Genomic DNA, 6,928 nt, shown 5'->3' on the forward strand with positions numbered 1-6,928 from the left:
AATGTGTTTCAAATGTGTAGACTGTTTGCACAATAAAATAAAGTTCCTCCCAAATCAAGAATCTGTAATCTTAGGTTCTTCTACCTGCATTATTCTTCAGCCCACATTGTTCCATTTGACCATCAGAATGTTTACATATGTATGTATGTCTGGATGGATGGAAGGATGGATGCATGGATGGATGCATGGATGGATGGATACACTCGTTTTATTCAACACCTATTTCTTGAGCACTCCCATGCCCTAAGGACGGGTCTGGCACCAGGTAGATACCAGGGAGGTATGAAGATGAGTGAAGCTTTCAGTCCAGTTGGGGAGACAGATGTGGAAACAGAATCACAACACGATGTGGCAAATTCTCTGGGAGCACAGAACACCATCATTGACTCTTCCTGATACACTCAGGAAGGGGTGACATTGGAACTGGGTCTTACAGGCAAGTGTCTTCTCCGGGTGGAGAAGGAGAAGGGCACCCTGGCGGAGGGAACAGCATGAGCTCAGGTACAGGGGCATGGAGGCGCTGTGCATGGCAGGTGGGACAAGTTGATGGGGACTACTGGGTCACAGGTTCAGAAAGGCACTAAGCTTAAGGGCTGACCCTGGTGCTTGACAGATCCTGCTTTATTTGGTCCTGCAGCAAGTCTGCAAGATAGTAGGGAGCAACCTCAGGAGTCCCATGCTTCTCCTGACCTTACTTTTCCAAACACAGTGTACATTTCTGGATATCTTAAGCTCCTTCTTGGTTTTATCCATCTCTCACTTTACACTTGTCCATCGGAGGTGAGTTGTCCCCTCTCATTCACCTTTTGATTCCTGCTTCTTAAATATCTGTAGGGATGGAGGAGGGTTGAGACCAGAAAACTGTGAAGCACAGACTTCAAGTGACAAGGGAGGTAGAGGAAAGCAGGGAGGTGAAAGAGAGCAGGCAGGTGGAGGAGAGCGGGGCAGAGACCTGCTTGTGGGAATGGCATGCAGAAGTTCTGCAGACCAGCACAGTGGGGAGTGGGCTCCAGACATCACCAACTGTGACTGCCTCCAGCTGCATTCAGCAACCATGGAAAGGTCGTGGGGATGCCTTTCCCAAAGTGGGAAGCTGCTTTAGATCCAACCCAGGCTTACGAATGCAACAGATTGGGATTTTTTGAAGCACGTAGAGCCCTTCGCAGTATTAATAGCAATAAACATGTCTCTCAAGTCGAAAGAAAATATAGTCCTACACAATCTGCAGTTGTGTATTTTTACGCTTTTTATAATACACATCCATGCATTCAGTCTTGACGTGCGTGTGTGTGTTTCCCAGCAGACTTCTCTGCTTATCGTGTCTATCACAATATATCCATTTCCCTATGATAATCCATTTCTCCGTGAGAACATGTAAGAACTTCAGATGATTTCACATCTTAGCTGAACAGAAGAGTCTGTTGGGTTCTGACCACTTGCCTCAGGAAACACATCATTGTATCCTCTCAAACATTTGTCTATTGAATAGCCAGCCACTCACTATGGAAACACCCCCCAAAGCATTCTCAGTCCTTTGGATCTCAGCGCTTTTCTAGATCTATGAAGATGTCCACACTTAATAATTCTAGCAGAATGCAAATTGGCCAAACCTCACAAGCCTCATAGGAAGACTCTGTTTGCAAATGTCATGCCACAGGTGGGTATCCAGGGGAGTCATTCCAATGCCAGTCTTTGCCAGAGGTTCCTGGGGTATTGTCCTCCAGTGATCCAGGATGGTCCAATTTGACCTTTCACTCCAGCCTCCATGTCAAAGCCCCGAGCTGCTGCTCTGCTTGCTGGTGTCGTCTGGGAAAAAGCTACCCTTTGGGGCTCAGAGAATCAGACTCCCCACTGAGCCCATGGTGGGACAGGAATCGTGGGATAATTTTCATAAAGCTGTGCTGGGAACCGTCTGTTCCCAGCAGACACGACATTCCCTATTCTACACCTGGTTGTACTGCTCATTCAGGAAATAGTTGTGCATTTTTAGACTTCTTAAAAACGGGGGGGAAAAGAGTGGCTTTTCTCTGAGTGAAATTTATGTCACCTTATTTAAGTATAAATGGAAGAGAATCCAAAACCACCAGATGAAATCCCTCACACTTAGAAGTTGTTCAGATACTCCATGGCTATATGACGTTGCCTGTTGTCCACTAGAGGAACTCAGATTTCACAATATTGCTGACGACTGGGAAATGCTGTAGCCTCAGGTTAAAGTGCCCTGGCTGAAGCATGTAAACTAAAAGAAGACCCAGATCTGTAAAATCTGGTGGGAGTCTGAGTTCACATTAAACATCAGCCATGCATTATGAAATATTAGAAAAGTTAGAGATCCTCTAAACCAGCCTTCCCAGAGCATATTTTGCAGAATATGCAGAAGAGTGTAAGAGTTCAATGAATTAACCCCATAACATGCCAAGCAGAAAAAAAAATTAAGAGCAAATTTATTTTTTTTTTATTTTTTATTTTTGAATGGAGTCTTGCTCTGTCACCAGGTTGGAGTGCAGTGGTGTGATCTTGGCTCACTGCAACCTCTGCCTCCCAGGTTCAAGCGATTCTTCTGCCCCAGTCTTCCGAGTAGCTGGGACTACAGGTGCGCGCCACCACACCCGGCTAATTTTTGTATTTTTAGTAGAGATGGGATTTCATCATGTTGGCCAGGATGTTCCCGAACTCCTGACCTCATGATCCGCCTGCCTCGGCCTCCCAAAGTGCTGGGATTACAGGTGTGAGCCACCGCATGTGGCTGCAAATGCACTTTTAAATATCACATATTCTGTCCCTCTCTTGGTCGATCTCAATTAGTAGATTAAAGAATCTGAAAACTTCTACAAAAAGAAAGCCTGTATAGTTGTATTATACTCACCATTTCCTAAACTTATTTGGCCACAGAACCTTTTTCTTTGTGGAATATAATGTCCCATGTGTATTCCTAAGGGAAAAGGCTAAGGTGCTATAACAAAGAGATCCAATAATACAGTGATTTAAAGAATATTTCTGCAGACGTTCTTCACCGAGAGTCGTCGGGGTTTCCTGCTTCATCAGTGCTTGGACGGAACCCGGCGCTCGTCCCCCATCCCGGCCTGCCGCCCATAGCCAGCCCTCCGTCACCTCTTCACCGCGTCCGACCGCCCCAAGGCCCCGCCGCCGCTCCAGCGCCGCGCAGCCACCCGCCGCCGCCTGTCCTTAGCCTCCGCCGTGACGACCGCGTCCAACTCGCAGGTGCGCCAGAACTACCACCAGGACTCAGAGGCCGCCTTCAACCGCCAGATCAACCTGGAGCTCTACGCTTCCTACGTTTACCTGTCCTACCTGTCCATGTCTTACTACTTTGACCGCGATGATGTGGCTTTGAAGAACTTTGCCAAATACTTTCTTCACCAATCTCATGAGGAAAAGGAACATGCGGAGAAACTGATGAAGCTGCAGAACCACTGAGGTGGCCGAATCTTCCTTCAGGATATTAAGAAACCAGACTATGACGACTGGGAGAGCGGGCTGAATGCGATGGAGTGTGCTCTACATTTGGAAAAAAATGTGAATCAGTCACCACTGGAACTGCACAAACTGGCCACTGACAAAAATGACCCCCATTTGTGTGACTTCATTGAGACACATTACCTGAATGAGCAGGTGAAAGCCATCAAAGAATTGGGTGACCACGTGACCAACTTGCGCAAGATGGGAGCACCCGAATCTGGCTTGGCAGAGTATCTCTTTGACAAGCACACCCTGGGAGACAGTGACAATGAAAGCTAAGCCTCAGGCTAATTTCCCCATAGCCATGGGGTGACTTCCCTGGTCACCAAGGCAGTGCATGCATGTTGGGGTTTCCTTTACCTTTTCTATAAGCTGTACCAAAACATCCACTTAAGTTCTTTGATTTGTACCATTCCTTCAAATAAAGAAATTTGGTACCCCCCCCCAAAAAAAAGAATATTTCTGTCTTGTAAGTCAGTCCAGGCTGGGTATGCAGGCTGCTCTGCTTTGCACAACCATTTTGGGTCCCACGTTCCTTGCAGTTCATTTTTCCACTGTCCTAGAATGCTGTCTTTGTCTCTAATCAACATTGGCTGCAGTCAAAAGTACATCTCAGAAATATCTGATTTCCAGCTCTGAAGAAGGGGAAAGAGTTTGGAAGTTTGCATAAGCAATGTTTTAAAGCCCATTCTGCACATGGTACGTAACACCTTCTCTTCTACTCTTTTGATAAAAGCTTTGTTGCATGGCCATGCTAACCCATAAGGGAGTTGGGAACCTAGCTAGGAGGCCATTGCCCAACCTAAACTTTATTACCATGTATCAGTGTCACCCAGCCAGCCTGCAGGAAGGCGGCGACTGGAATCCAGGTCTTCCAACTCCTGGGCCAGTATCAGCATCACACTAGCATTTGTTTACTCAGCCTATATGTATCAAGTACCTCTTGAGTTCTGGTTCCATGTCATAATGTGAAGACAGAAAGCTTTATAAAACATAGTTTCACAAATTATCTATAAAATATGTATCACTTGCATCTTTAATCTGACAGCAGATTTTACATATAAAGAAACTTTCATATATGGCTATTAAAGTAACAAAAATTACAGGTTTATATAATTTTTTAATTTTCCAGAAGACACATACTATAGGGATAAACAAACATGAAAGGAACAGAGAATCTTTAAATGGACCCAAATACATCTCAGAATTTAGAGTACGAAAAAATACATTTCAAATTAGTTCTGAATAAAAAAGATAAATTATACATGAAAATGGTTTGAGGACCACTGGCTAGCAATATTGAAAATGATAAGAATAGGTTTTACCGCAGCCCTTAAGATAATTCATGTTATTTAAAGATGTGACTTAAAGAAATTATGAACGTCAAAACATTTAAAAATTAATCTTGAGAAAAATCTTTCCAAGCAAAAACTAAAACCAGAAGCTACAAAGGAAAATCTTAATACGTGCGATATGTCAGAAGCAAAATCTTATGTATAGGAAGAAAAAACATGTAAAAATTCAAAAGATACATTTTCAAAACATATGACAATAGACTAATTTCCTTGAAATATAAATAACTTTTACGAATCAATAACAATTTTTAAATGGGCAAGACATGACTATATACAGGAAAAGAAACTCGAAATCCAATAAACATATGAAAACAATGCAGTATCTTTTTCACTATCGGATTGTACAATATTTAAAATTGATAATACACGGCATTGAAGAGAATATAGAAAAACTAGAACTGAGGTTGGGCATGGTGGCTCATGCCTGTCATTCCAGCACTTTGAGAGACCAAGCTGGAAGGATTGCTTGAGGCTGGGAGTTTGAGACCAGCCTAGGCAACGTAGCGAGATCTAATCTCTACAATAAATAAATAAATAAATAAAAATTGTAATTAAAAAGAAAAACCAAGCTGGGCGCGGTGGCTCACACCTGTAATCCCAGCACTTTGGGAGGCCAAGATGGGTGGATCATCTGAGGTCAGGAGTTCGAGACCAGCCTGGCCAAAATGGTGAAACCTTGTCTCTACTAAAAATACAAAAATTAGCTGGGCGTGGTGGTGAACGCCTATAATCCCAGCCACTTGGGAGTCTGAAGCAGGAGAATCACTTGAATCTGGGAGGCAGAGGTTGCAGTGAGCAGAGATCACGCCACTGCACTCCAGCCTGGGCTACAAGAGTGAAACTCCGTCTCAAAAAACATAATAAATAAATTTTTTTAAAAAAGAAAAACCAGAACTATTATACACTGTTGGTGAGAGTATAAATTAGTATTAGCTTTTTAGAAGAAAATTTTCAATACTATCAAAATTTTAAAATATGTTCATAGTTTGATCTAACAATTCCACTTCTAGAAACATATTTTAATGGTATACAAATGAACAAAAATATGTATGTACAGGTGTTCATCTTAACATTACTTTTTCATAGAAAAACAAGTTTGGGGGTGCAACTTAAATGTCTGTGGTAGTATCAAAATTTATCCTCAAATTGATACTCCTCCCTTCAAAAAGGAGAGTCAAATTACCGGCCCTGTGAGTGTGATTCTAACAAATAGGAAGAATACGGTGGAAGTGATGCCAACAGACTTTTAAGACTGGGTTATAAAAGGTGTTTTGACTTCCTCCTTGTTCTCTTTCCTGGATTACTCACTGGGGAAGAAGCCAGTTGCCATGTTGAGAGGACCCTCAAGTAATACTGTGGAGAGACCCACGTGGCAGGAACTGAAGCCTCCTGCCAACAGCCATGTGAATGAGCCAGCTTGAAAGTGGATTCTCCAGCACTTGTCAAGGCTTCACATGATTTCGGCTCCAGCTGATATCTTCACTGAAGCCTCGTGAGAGACCCAGAGTCAGAACACCCCAGCTAAGACACTCTTGAATTCATTACCAGAGGACAATGAGATAATAAATGTTTTAAGCTGCTGAGTTTAGGGATAGTTTGCTAAGCAATAATGGATTACAAATATAATATCAACAATAAAAAGCTGGCTAGTATTGTACTGATGCACAATGGAACTTTATGCATTGTTAAAAATAATATCTTCTGCTTGAGATGTAGAAAGCTAGAAAGCACCTTGCAAGTGTGAGAATTCCCATTCTCAGAGAGATGATAGATTCCCATTCACAGAGAGATGAGACTCAAGCACTTGCTTACCTGTGGCAGGTACAGCCATACTACTGGAAGGAAGAATTAAGCTAAAATCTTTAATGGTCCAGTGCAGGTTTGCAAGAGAAAATAGAAACCCCAAGAGCCACAGATAATAAGGAAAATTTGCATCCACTTGCAGACTTTTCTCAAAGTATCTCACTGAGCACTAACAAAAAAAAAGACCAACAAAAGTCCTGAGAAAGCATCCTTCCGGGCATAGACCTAGGGGCGGAGAATATCAGTCGCTACAAGAGAGACACAAAACCACGTTCAGATGCTATTGCTCC

General features: G+C 42.9%; 1 pseudogene across 1 annotated transcript; it reads left to right on the forward strand.

Moving 5' to 3' along the window:
• The first annotated feature begins 964 nt into the window (after nt 1-964).
• Nucleotides 965-3,920, forward strand: LOC104664666 (annotated as a pseudogene). The gene is made up of 2 exons (XR_004059279.1): nt 965-1,062; nt 3,004-3,920. The product of XR_004059279.1 is annotated as a ferritin heavy chain pseudogene (transcript).
• Nucleotides 3,921-6,928: the final 3,008 nt, after the last annotated feature.

Source organism: Rhinopithecus roxellana, chromosome 1 (genome assembly GCF_007565055.1).
Source record: "Rhinopithecus roxellana isolate Shanxi Qingling chromosome 1, ASM756505v1, whole genome shotgun sequence".
Lineage (NCBI taxonomy): Eukaryota > Metazoa > Chordata > Mammalia > Primates > Cercopithecidae > Rhinopithecus > Rhinopithecus roxellana.